The sequence below is a fragment of the Emydura macquarii genome, unplaced genomic scaffold (assembly GCF_026122565.2).
Source record: "Emydura macquarii macquarii isolate MOO-44397 ecotype Brisbane River unplaced genomic scaffold, CSIRO-AGI_Emac_v2 contig_1644, whole genome shotgun sequence".
Lineage (NCBI taxonomy): Eukaryota > Metazoa > Chordata > Testudines > Chelidae > Emydura > Emydura macquarii.
Window position 1 is genome coordinate 16,522,684 of NW_027131781.1, and position 12,173 is coordinate 16,534,856.

The following is a 12,173-nucleotide window of genomic DNA, read 5'->3' on the forward strand; positions in this document are numbered from 1 at the left end:
ACATTAAGCCGTATTCTCTCTATCTAAACTGTAGCTCCAGATTTTTATAATGGCTCTAAAAGTGCACCTCCTCATTTTGCAAGTGTATCAACTTGCAAATAGAAATCAATCTGCATGCACAAATGTCCAAAAAGTTTTCAATCACTATTTTTGGAGGCCCTTTATAAAATTCCATTCATAATGGCTTTTATTCACATACTATAATAAGGTTAATGGGAGACTTTTTAACTCCTCATGAAACATCGCAAGGTTCTCCAGACTCTTAAATACTGTATGGGACAACAGACACAGTGCACTTTTCCTACAAGATGAGTTGATGATGTTCCTTCAGGAAACAGGAAGAGTGGATGTTTTGGGAGTGAGGAGAAGGTGAGTAGAGGGAGGAAAGAGTAGAGGTAGGGAGGGAAATGGGATACAATCTCTGGGTCAAAGACCTTTTATACTGTTGTATGTTTTTCATTATAGGACACACAAATACTGAGATACTAATTCCAATCTATAGGTGGCAGTGACCTTCCACTATTACATTAGAAAAAAAATTACATCAGAAAAATTAATGTAAAATGGATCTGTAAAAAGCAGTTCAATTTAAAGTTTACAGGTTAAAAAACATGTACAATTAACTGTATGGGAGAGATGTTGGATCCAGTATTAATAGTGTAAACCTGGATTTTATGTGTAAAGAATTCATATCGGAATTCATCTCCCATCTCTTTTATAAAATGGGAAATTATTTATTGCCGTTTTAATCCACTGAGCTACCATTAATAATGATAACTTAAACAGTTTCACATTAGAACATCAATAATGGTGAAATAATCCATAGAATAAAATACAAGTAGATGAATGTTGTCATCAGAAACCTGAGATGGAGTTATTTACTTCTCATGTGTATACAAGAGACATTGTTTTATTTATAATATATGTTAATTGAAATATTTTTTCCTCAGCTCTTTTTCTGGTGCTTTGCTCCTTCCTACTCAATGGTTGTAAAATAGGAGCAAACCACCTGCATTAATTTTCGGCCATTTCTCCGAGAAGTTATGCTAGTAGCAATAAATTAGTTTTCTGTTACAGTCAAATAAAAGATAAACTGAGATTACATAATGCTTTTGATAATTTAGCTGGTGCAATTAAGGACCTGATCCAAAGCCCATTGAAATCAAAGATGGTTTTTCTATTGACTTCAGTGGCATTGACATCAGGCCTCATGAACTAGGAACTCATTTAGTGGGGTTGGGTCTTGCCTGGGGGTAGTTTTTTAGTGTCTTTCTCCTCCCAAATCCCAGTGTTTGCTCCATGATCTCTTTCCCTGATGACTGGTTGAGAAGACTATCAAACTACAACAGAGATGAAATCCATCTGGCTGCAGCATTTTAAAATACAGTCCCGTATCATTGAAATTAGACTGAGTAAAAATGTAAAAAGCACCTAAGTAACATAGGAGCCTTAATCCCATTTTCAAATTTCACTTAGGCACTTAGGGACAGATTTTTAAAAGTATTTGAGACCTGAAGATCCACGTAGGTGCTAGTAGGGTTTACAGAAGTGCTTAAGTAGGTTAGATTCCTAATTCTCATTTATTTCTATGGAAGTTTGATAGCATGTGTAGTCATTTTTGTAAATCTTACTAGGTCCCTATCTGCATCTTTAGGCTCCTAAAGACCTTTGGAAATCTTCCCCTAATTGTCTAAATCACTTTTGAAAAGGGGATTTGAACTCCTAAGGCACTTAAATGCTTTTGGAAATTTTATCCTATTACAGAAAAGAGCAAAAATACAAAAAGTACCCTTCTGCTTTGAAGACATTGGTTAAAGGCCAAGATGGTTTTAAATGGGACGAGTGTTAGATATCATAGAATGAGTCATTTCTGAGACATTTTTATCACCTTAGCAAATGCATGAAAAATGCATGCATTATGTCAGATTCTTCCAGGGTCATTGGAGTTTATACTGTTCTGTCTGTCCACACAGCCAGATCTCTGCAATGTCAGTAGAGCTAACCTGTAGACAAAGGGCCCATCTTTCTCTCATTGCACTCAACTGTGGTTTTGACAGATGCAGTTCCAACTATTACCTGTGCAGAAAGCCTGCATAAGATCTGTGCATCACTTACGATGTTTTTGGAGGAATTAGGCAGGAGTTAAATGATGCATAGGACTTTTGCTGGCCCTCTGCATGGGGGTGAATTTCAGCCAATATAAGGCAGAGTAGAGGTGAGCTCATATTTCTCATACTATTGAAATCACAGTGCCTTCTACCACTTCCACTGGCAGACTACCTTAGCCTAAGAGATCTCAATATCTTGAGGTTTTTCCCAATATTCAACCTAAATTTGCCTTTTCTTAATTTCATCCAGTTACTTTTAGTTATCCTCTCCTCTTTCTATGCAAAATAGTTCCTCTCCTTCCTTACTGTTTACACCTTTCAACCAGGCTGTAAAACAGAGAAAGGATTTCCTGCTTTCTTACTATATTCCCTCTGAAATGAATATTAGTTTATTTATTAAATATATTTCCTTAAGCCCCATCCAGCAAAGCATTTAAGCGCATGCATAACTTTTAAGTACCTGATTAGTTCAATTGATGTCACTGCCACATACCAGTCAAAATTAGTATTAATGTATCAGGTATTGACTTCAGTGTTATTACTCATGTGCTTAATTACACACTGGCTTAAAGTGTGTTACTGGTAAGGGACTTATTTTTTTACATCTTGATCTTACACAAACTCCTCATTCCCATCCAAAGTTGCTGGTGCCCTTGACATATATTTACAAAAGAACGTGGGAGATATGAAGTACAAATCAAGCAAAGTAGCAGCACTTCTTTCTCCTATATTTGTACATACCCTGTACACTCCTAAAAAGAATTTGCTTCTGAATGAGACAGTAAATATTTTGCCTCTTATATTTCGTTGTCAGATGAGTAATCCCTGAATCTTCCCTCAATATGCTGCACATAGTCACTCTTTTTTTCCCCCTGCAAAAAATCCCAAAATGGGAGAGAGCATCCAAGGAATGAGTTATGGCCTTTCTTTGTAGACTTCACTCCTTTAATTACACACACACAATCTCTCTCTCTCATGCTGTAGGTCAAGAAAACAAATCACAGTGAATCTAACTCAAGTGCTCAAACTGTTGCCCATATCTCTAAGAAGAAATGAATGCAGTAGATAACACTTACTATCCGGTTCAATTAAGTAACTTTCTACATTCCCAAAACACATATATTAGATGGCACTGAAGCAACAGAGATGCTTTTTGCCACACAGCAAACATTTCAGAGTGACAATTTTGTAAAATTTGTAAGCTTGCAAAAAAAATCTTAATGTAAGATACATATCATTCAAACAATTTGTTTTTTAAATACACCAGCCACAGTCCTTAATGTGTGTGCGCGCGCACACACAATTACCTTCAGTCTCTAATAAATGTATGTAGTGCCCTGTCATGTTCTCTGTTGTCACACTTGGATTCTTTTTGTTTATCATTCTCTTATTCTACTTCTTTTCATCCTCCCACTTCCTCTTCTTATTAATTCCACAACAATACATTTATACACCCACTTGAATATACACTGCCAGAGTTACTTTTCTACCTCCATGATTTGTTTGTCTGGGTAGTCCTATGGATCTCCTCATCATAGTACCTGAGAACCTATCATTCATGGATTTTATCCTCACAACATCCCTACAAAGTAAGGAATATGTTCATTTCACAGATAAGGAACTGAGGCACAGAATAGATTAAGTGACTTCCCCAAGGTCACACAGGAAGTCTGGAGGTCAGCTAGGAACTGAAATCTGATCTCCTGAATGCCAATCTAGTGCCATATCCACTAGACTATCCATCCTACTTCAAGATTACAGTTTACAATTTCCAACAATTTTGGCATCAAAGTTCTCCATCAGTATATGACCTCTTGCCTCTATGAGGTGGGTCCTTCTAGACAATGGACAACCCAATAGGGTTAATGGGGACTTTCAGATACTTCTATAGTGTAGGCTATCATTTCTTCCAATGACCCTTCATCCCATATATTCAGAGCCAGTCAGAAAATGGATTTTTTCCCATGGCAATTTTGAGTTTTCAGTGAAATATTGAAAACTGAAATATTTTGATTCTGAAATGCTGACACAATGCCTTATGCAAATTGTAGTTTGGATGTCTTATGCTCCCATTATTCTCTATAGGCTGGACTCCCTAGGCAAACTACATATCCCATCACTGTCTTGTCTCTTGGTAAGGGAAGATTGTGCATCATGGCAGTCATGTGGTCATAGTGCATCATGGGAGATGTAGTCTGGCTAGGGAGCCTAGCACATAAAAGAGAATGGGAACATGAAGCACACAAACTACACTTCCCATTAGGCTCCGCAATGGCATTTCAGAATAAAAATATTTCAATTTTCAGGTCTTCAGTATTTCAACAAAAAAATTAAAATGTTCTGTGGAAAGTAGACCCTTCTTATGAAAAAAATTCATTTAGCTGAAAATCCTATTGTATACTGAAAAACAGAAAATTTTAGATCAGCCCTACTTGTATTATAGCATATAAGAAAGGGCTGACAATTAGTGAGGAGTGTTTTGTTAGTAATGCAAAGTGTTCCCCCTCAATGTAAGTGTCCAGTGTAAAGGCTCCAGGTTTAGGAATAAGCATCCTCAGAACAACCCTTTAATATTAATTCTAAATGATTCTTTTTAATATTAAACACATGAATTTGGATCCAATATTTTAAGATTTAAGGTGGTGACTTCTAAAGCAACAGAGGCTAATTTTCTGGCTCACCAAAGGACTATGGCTGGCAGCACAGAAGATCTGAGTGCCAAACAATTAAATATTCTGATTCAGCAGTGTTGTGAAACTCGATAGGAAGCTCCACAGACATCTCTGTTGATACTAGATAGTATCCTCTGAGACTGTCATGTGATTGGATTGCAGATGGTCTATCTTGTCCAACACAGTACCACTTCTCTTTGATTTATCTTTGATTCCGAGGAATTATTTTCAATGCAATAAGAAAATCTTAAGCAAATTATTAAGCCATCTACATTGTCTTTTATGAAGTGGGTAATTCCCAGCAACTAGATATCTATTCTGTGTATGCATCTCTGCATTGACTGTAAAACACAGCCACATGCAGATAACTCAGCGCACTTGAATATCCGGTTTATTTTATTAGTTGTGAGGGGGGAATAGGTAACAAAGTAGTTCTGTTATATGAAAAGAGCTGTGCATGTGGACTGCTGCTGTACAAAACGTGAAGAGAACATATATAAGGCAGAGTAAATGTGTCTAAGTAATTCAACTTCCTTGCAACCTAAACAAATTAATATGTTCAATTGGCTCACAGTGAATTTTGTTACCCCAAGTTAATGCAAACATGTATCTCAAGTAGTGCTATTACTACATTTCATACATGGCTGCAAAAAGTACTGAAGGAGTGAAGCTGAATGCAATCTTTTTCCTTCGTGCTAGTGTGTCAGGACTGTAGAAGACTCCAGACTCAGACTGCCTGGCCTAGTGAAAATGAGGTATGTTTTGGAATTGATACACTTACTGAGCCTGCATTCCTTCTGCATGCATAGCTCCCACTGAAGTGTGTAAAACAACGGCAAGATAGGAGCCATACGATTTGTAGGGAAAGCAGAGTCAAAGTCCTAGAAGCCCTCCTGTGGACACGGCACAAGAAAGCGCTGTGTCTTAAAGTTTAGTTAAACACTAATGAATGGTTCAGCATTAAGAGCGGTGTAACCTATTCCATTGTAGCTGGAAGTTTCCAGTTTATCCACAAAACAGTCCCAGGCAGTGTCAGTGCCTCACAAATGCTACCTCACAAATATGTTTCAACTGGGGCCCATAGGAACAACTTAGGGTCAGAGAGAATTTCATTTTTTTTACTCACGCAACCCTTGGCCTTTCTGCTGAGGTTTCATGCAACAGTTTGTACCTTTCACAATACACAATAATTTAGAGCAAACAGAGCCTGACCCTAAACCACTGAAATAAATGGAAGCAGGATCAAGACTCTAGATAGTAAGCTTTTTGTGGGCAGGACCAAGTTTTTGTTCTGTTTCTACAGCACCTAGCACAAAGGGATCCTGGTCCATGACTGGGGCTCCTAGCCACTATAGTAATACAAATAAATAATAATAACTAAAAAATAATTATAACCATTATGTGTTATGCAGCAAGGATAGAGAATGGGGACATGGTCATATTCTGCACCTTTACAATAATTTAAAAACAGCTTACAAGGCAGTTTGATGATGTACAGTAAGGAGGAGAGTTCATTTTAGTCTCTCTTAAGTAGATTGGCTCTGCATGGGCAATGGGAGTAAAAAGTGTCAGCAGACATGGCTCTGAATACATTCAGAGGGCACAGCATTTTAAGGGATTTTGGGCTAAACCTTCCAAAAATTTCACCTACAGGCGGATACAAAGTTTAGACCACTTCTGAATATTCATATTTTTTTCTTAAAGTTATGAGCATGTACTGGGAGAAAGACAATGCTTGTATTTCACTATCACTATATTAATGACTATTATTTTTAATTAATTGGAATCACTTCACATTTTTATTTTTCTCAATGATCCTTCTTTATCAATACAACTTGTAGTCTAAACATTCATGTTCCTTATTACTAAGTCTCTGTGCCTAAATCAGATTAGATCCATATATACATTTAAGATTTTTAAAAGAATTTTAAAAGTTCCTGACAAGGAACTGACCAATTATATGGTTCTTTGGGTGTATTCAAAGATATTTTAAAAGTTCCTATCTGTACAAAGAAAGAGAAATAACACATATTAAGCAGAACCCCAACCAGTTATGTGTAAACTTGAGGGAAGAATGCAAAGGGGTTACTTATAAGAAAACAAGAATTTTTAAGTATTTTTACATAGTGCCAAAGGTATGCTGGATTCTTGTTCTTATCTATTCTGACAATCAGCCCTTTGTTTACATATGGGAGGAAGCATCTTGAAGACATGGCAGCTGGTCCACAGTAATTTTGATATAATGATAGGTAAAAGATGCCAATAAAGTACCTATTATGTGTATGGTAAGCCTAGCTGTGATTGAGAGTATGCCCATAGCTACACAAATACAGAACCTATATGACTGATAAACAGAGGCTCCTCCAAAAGATGTTATTCAGCTGTGTTAAATCACAGTCATGGATGTCCTGGGTAAAAATCTTTGTGCATCAGCTCTATGTCTGTAAATGGAAATACAATTTCTTTTGTCAGTCTTGTCTGTTTAGACCATAAGCTCTTTTGGGAAGGGATTGTTTTCCTGTCTATTTGTACAGTACCTAGTACAATGGGGTCTCAACCTTGACTGGGGCCTTTAGGTGTTTCTGCAATAAATAATGTAATAAATATCTTTATAACATTCATTTTCCCAGTGTAGATGCAGGCCTTAAGACTTAGAACAAGGAACTGACAGAGAATGTATTTAACCCAAAAATACAACGGACGGATTTTCAACGTGCTTTAATATATCTTAGGAAAAATCTTGCTACTTCTAGATCTGCTATTTATTAGGATCACATTCCTCCTCCAGGACGGTAAGCTAGCATTGTCTTATCAACTTTTATACATGAATAAAATGCACTATAGAAAATGTAATGTTATTAATGAAGTAAGGACTTTCTTCCCATCCACTGTTATTTCCTGTCCATCTCAGGGGTAAGTAACCATGAATCTTTTTGGGATGGACACGTGCAAGATAAGTGGAATCACAATCAGTTGCACGCATACAAAATGGGAAATGACTGCCTAGGAAGGAGTACTGCGGAAAGGGATCTGGGGGTCATAGTGGACCACAAGCTAAATATGAGTCAACAGTGTAATGCTGTTGCAAAAAAAGCTAACATGATTCTGGGATGTATTAGCAGGAGTGTTGTAAGTAAGGCACAAGCAGTAATTCTTCCACTCTACTCCACACTGATTAGGCCTCAACTGGAGTATTGTGCCCAGTTCTGGTCCCCACATTTCAGGAGAGATGTGGAAAAATTGGAGAAAGTCCAGAGAAGAGCAACAAAAATGATTAAAGATCTAGAAAACATGACGTCTGAGGCAAGACAGAAAGAAGTGGGTTTGTTTAGCCTGGAGAAGAGAAGACTGAGAGGGGACATAACAGTGCACAAAAGTTTGTTGAAAGGAGGAGGGAGAAAAATTGTTCTTAACCTCTGAGGACAGGACAAGAAGCAATGGGCTTGAACTGCAGCAAGGGAGGCTGAGGTTGGACATTAGGAAAGACTTCCTAGCTGTCAGGGTGATTAATCACTGGAATAAATTACCTAGGGAGGTTGTGGAATCTCCATCACTGGAGATTTTTAAGAGCAGGTTAGACAAACACCTGTCAGGGATGGTCTAGATGTTACTTAGTCCTGCCATGAATGCAGGAGATTAGATTACATGACCTCTCGAGGTCCTTTCCAGCTCTATGATTCCACACCTGTCTACAGTCCTTATAGATCTTGATTAGCTAGTGAAAATGGAGAGGCCATGTTAAACCAAAGCTGAGATTCTCATTTTCTCTTTAACTGGGAATACATTTTTCCTCAAAAACTGATGTAGCACTGAGTGCTGGGAACTTGTATTATCTTTTTTTATTTATTTACTTTAGGAAAGTCATTTCTAGATAAAGAAGTTTATACCATCCGTGTTCTTGAATCTATGGAAAGATTAAAAAGTTCTATAGATGAACTACCAAAGAAGTGTGTTGGAATTCTGCCTTTATGTTACCACCCAGGAAGTTTTTGATGTACAAGGAGTGCAAAATCAGGGCATTTCAAATTTTAAAAAATTGTAAGTCACAATTTATATGTTGTACTATCATCCATTTGGAATAGCTTATAATAGTCCAGACACCTAGTAACAAATGTTAGGATATAAATAGTGTATTTTCTCTATGTTAATATATTTTTACGTTTGAAATTTTGCTGCAGATTAGATTTTAAAATAATTAAATATAAAAAGAAAACAACCCAAAACTAAAAAAAAATGCACCAAAAAGATGTTATAATTAAACTGCATTATTGCCTTTTTTTTTTTTTTTTTTAAGGAAAGGGGAGAAAAATAAATGGTTTTTGCTTAGTGAATGTAGCATTGAAATGATCTCACTGAGGGCTTGTCTACACAGGGAAATGGCCCAGAATAACTAGTGAGGGATTAATCCACTTTGGAAATGGACTGAATTAAAGTGCAAAATGATACATTTTGTGCCAAATAAGAATGCCCACATGGGCGCTACTGCAGAATAGCTATTGCACTTTAAATTCATACCTGAGTTTATTTTGCAATTGCTTTCCTGTGTAGACAAACCCTTAGATTTTGAAGGTCACACCTCACTGAAACAACCAGGATTGGGGAAGTGGTGAGCTCCAACTTTTGCTGTTGTTGCTATTTCCCTATAGACTGTCTTCTGCAAGGCTACATTAACAAACCAGCAGCACCTGTATCTGTCTATTTAAGTATATGTATGGTTATGGCAGATGGTTTGGGGACTGGCCCTTAATTCACATTTCTTTTGAAAAAAAAAAATGTTTAGGCGATTTTAACAAGAGGCCTGACTAAAACTGCAGACTACCAGCCAAGGTGGTCTGTGAAAGACAGTATCTGAGCTAGGTCATGAAGCCTTCGAAAGTCATATATTAGTCATTGTTAATTGTTTTTTTTATCCTCAGTGGTCCATCTCCTAGAGAAAATAGTGAGTCTAAACCCTACCATATGTATAAATAACAGGAGAAAATTGGCTTGGAAAGCGAGGGGTAGCTGCCCTAGATCAAGGGAGATGTGACAGAACATAAAAGCTGACCCAGCCACAAGGGCTTGATAAGAAAGATCTGTGGATGCAAAGGTGTTGCTATCTAGACAGCAGCACGATGCTGAGAGGTTGACCATAAGGGGCAGAAAGAGCTTACATCTCCTGAAGGAAATTTCCTATCCGCTGTTTTTGTTTTTCTTTTCTGTAACTATGCTGAGAAGGCCTATCTAGTTTAGCTTTTGAGAACTGTACATTTAGATAGATTAAGCAAACCATTCCTTTGTTTTAATTCTGTTTTCTCTCTGGACAAGGTTTTCAAAAGTGACCAGTGATTTTGAGTGTCTCAGTTTTTGTGTGCCCATTCTGAGACAGCTGAAAGGGCCTTATTTGCAAGAGCAGGTGTGCTGCACTTTCTGCAAATCAAGCCTCTTTAAGATGTCCAAAATTGGACATCCAAAAGCAAAGGCAGCCAAAATCATTAGCCACTTCTGAATATCTGTTAAAAAACAAACAAACAAATAAAAAACATTTTGTTTTAGTTAAAATGACTGTTGTATGGATAATAATATGCAGCTATCCTGAAAGAAAAGAGAAAATCTAAGGAGAGATGCTGAAGGGTAAAGATTTTCTGGAACGTACACCCCTCTATCAGTCTCAGTCTAAGGACGTGGATAGAGGTGCCTTCTCTCTATGAGTTGTGTTGGCAAAAGGCTGTGGCAGGTGAACACAGGGGGAGGAGCCAAAAGACCAAGGAAGAGACAAGAGATGTTGGTGGGTTGGTGACAATGGTCTCCATCAGTGTAGTATATTGGAGCACATCCCTAGTATTTAAAAATAGAAGTCTGCCTTGCTCACCTTCCTCTTTCCACAGTTTCTTTGCAAAGAGAGAGTGCATTATATCGATATCTAATTATTTTAGAGAATGCAAAGCCTACAAAAATGAGTGGAGAGATAGGAAACTCAATTCTAGTCAATGGGATAGGATTTGCATACATGGGTCTGGAAAAAAAAGTCCATAATATTTACTTTCACAAAGTGTCCTTTAAGACTAACTGCCCAGTCAAGCTACCATTCATTAGTGAAGAGTCTGCTGAAACTTCTTAAAAGCGTGTTCAGTTCTCTCCACTTTTTTTCTGAACTCAAACACTTACTGAAGCCACTGGTCAAAAAGATATAAGGCAAACCATGCAGAGCAGACCAAGCCTGGAATTTGAGCCAGCTCATGTGAATTTCAGGTCAACCAATGGCTAATAGCATCTCCACAGGGATTAGAATCATTGTCTGCTAGTAAACTGAGCAGCCACAAATGTAAACTCACTCATCCATTGAAGTCATGTTGAACATTTACTGAAGCATGACTTGAATCAATATACAGAATTCCAGGTAACCTTTGGTGAAAGTTTGCTGAGCAAACTAATGGAACATGATTTAAAGTATATTGTCAGAATCCTATTTGTACCAGCTATTGTTCCAAGTTCTACTTTTCTTTAAAGGCTTGATTCAGTACAAAATTGTCTTTGTAGTATCTATGGGATCTTTTCAGGTCTCGTGACCTCCAGAGTCAGGGAGGCTAATCACAGTTCCCAAAGGGTAATTTAAAAATGCCCTCCCTCTTTGGCATCTTTGGAATACCAGGTCAGGCATTCAGTCCCCATGCAATGTGTAGTCTATGTCTCTGTGGAAGTCACTTTCCATAAATAGGATGAGTGCCAAGAATATCAGATGGTCCCTCCTATAAATCTAATGAGAGAGTGTCCTCTTCCTTGGTTGACTGTCACATCCATTCCTTACATTAACCAGGAAGAACTGCACAGAACATACCAGAATATATATCCTGCTTCTGAACTTCTTTACACCAGTTTTATACTGATGCATATCAGTTGACTTCCATAAACTTATTCCTGATTTACAGAGCAACAGATCTTCTATCTTCTACTGATGTGGTTGTTAAAACAACAGAGCTTGCTGAATTGTATTTAGTTCTACATTTCTGTCTGTGTAAATGCCTGCTTAATGATACATCCTGCACTTTTAAAATGATGCCAAGACAGATTTTGTTACTTATTTATTTATTTATTTATTTTGGCAAACCTCCTTAATAAACTTTGACTAAGTTCCTTTACAAATCTGGTAAAATGCGTGTGAAAGACCAACAACAGTCTTCAATAAATTGATTTACGGGGGAAAAAATTCCATCCAGCCAGATTAAGGTATGCTCCCCAGTGACAATGAGTAAAATCAACAGCTGGGTGGTTAAGGAAGAAATGTACACACCGACTTGTGAAATGCTACAATTAAGGCTCAGCAATTGGGAAACTCCCACTGGAGTGGAGCTGAGCTAGCTCAAAGCATTAGAAAGAATTGGTCTGGGAAGAAAGGTGACCCTCACCTCATATG

General features: G+C 37.5%; 1 long non-coding RNA gene across 2 annotated transcripts; it reads left to right on the forward strand.

Annotated features, from left to right (window-relative positions):
• Window positions 1-7,414: 7,414 nt before the first annotated feature.
• LOC137158342 (uncharacterized) lies at window positions 7,415-11,902 on the forward strand. 2 transcript variants are annotated; one of them, XR_010921381.1, is made up of 3 exons: window positions 7,415-7,572; window positions 8,637-8,818; window positions 11,577-11,902. It is a non-coding gene; the product is annotated as an uncharacterized lncRNA (long non-coding RNA). The 2 variants fall into 2 exon arrangements; XR_010921380.1 differs by lacking the exon at window positions 8,637-8,818.
• The last annotated feature ends 271 nt before the right edge of the window (window positions 11,903-12,173 follow it).